Below are 1129 nucleotides of genomic sequence, written 5' to 3'. Positions count from 1 at the left end.
CCCCCCTCCTTCCACCCCCAGTTTCTTGCTCTACTCCCTCTGACATAGATATTGAAAGCAGTGAGGTAGCGTGGTGAAATCAGGCGCTCGTCAAAATAATTAAAATGAAGAAACGGGCACTTTTCCGCAGGTTTGGGAATTTTTATCAAATGTTTTTTTTTTTCGGCTCAACATTTTTTTATGCCCATTAAATATACACTTCAGTGTGGATTTGACTGAAAAACTTTGATTAAAGGCATAAAAGATGTACATTTTCAGTTTCCATGGGCTCTCAAGCTAAAGAAATAAGCAAACTTTGGCGGCCATTTTCTCGCTCATTTTACCTCTGACATCAGGCGACACCACTTCCTTCAATTGCAAAAATAATGTCTGGACTTTGTGTCCAAGATAAAAGGTTATTGTTTTCATCGAAAGCAAGGCAAGTGGACAGGCTTTAAGATGATACCAATAACTCCATACATGCCAAAAATTGGACGAGCGTCTGATTCCACCGTGTCGTGACACCGTCAGTTGAAACTGTCTAAGACGACACCAGCCTTTGACGAGGAGAAAAACGACCATCTTAGAAAGGTCGACATCGTATAGTATCACCAGAGAGTTTACAGTAATACTGTAAACCCTCTCTGGTATCACTATAACAGTTTAAAAAAAAAAAATTTGCAAGGGAGGAATTACAATGGTAGAGGCCGTTTGTACAGGCGATCGTCTTATACAGGTGGCCGTTAGGGTAGAGCCGGTTCGTCGACTGTATTATAGCCTAATATTTCTTTTCATTTAACGTCTATAGGGGGGGGGGGGGGGTAACTGTTTTACCGCGCTCGCAACAGCATTAAGTCATAAGGCACATTACATATATCATTTTCAGTTGGTAGGAAATTTTTAATTTTGCCCGGGTGGCTGCCGAAGCCTACTTTATCGATTTTAGACCACCAAGGGATCTTTAACGTGTACAACTTGCTCACGGGACCTCCGAGATTTTTCGCCCTTGTCCGAGAAGGCTAGGTGTAGATCTTTCCTACCAGAAGATCAGGGAAGTGGCTGAAAGACAGCAGTAAGAAGTAGAGAAGGAATAGCAGTAGAAAGGCTGCAGAAAGAGCCAATAGCCCACAGGAGGGGCAAAGGAGGTGAG

This window comes from Aplysia californica, unplaced genomic scaffold, assembly GCF_000002075.1.
Source record: "Aplysia californica isolate F4 #8 unplaced genomic scaffold, AplCal3.0 scaffold00123, whole genome shotgun sequence".
Taxonomy (NCBI): Eukaryota; Metazoa; Mollusca; class Gastropoda; order Aplysiida; family Aplysiidae; genus Aplysia; species Aplysia californica.
Note: the sequence above shows the minus strand (reverse complement) of the source record.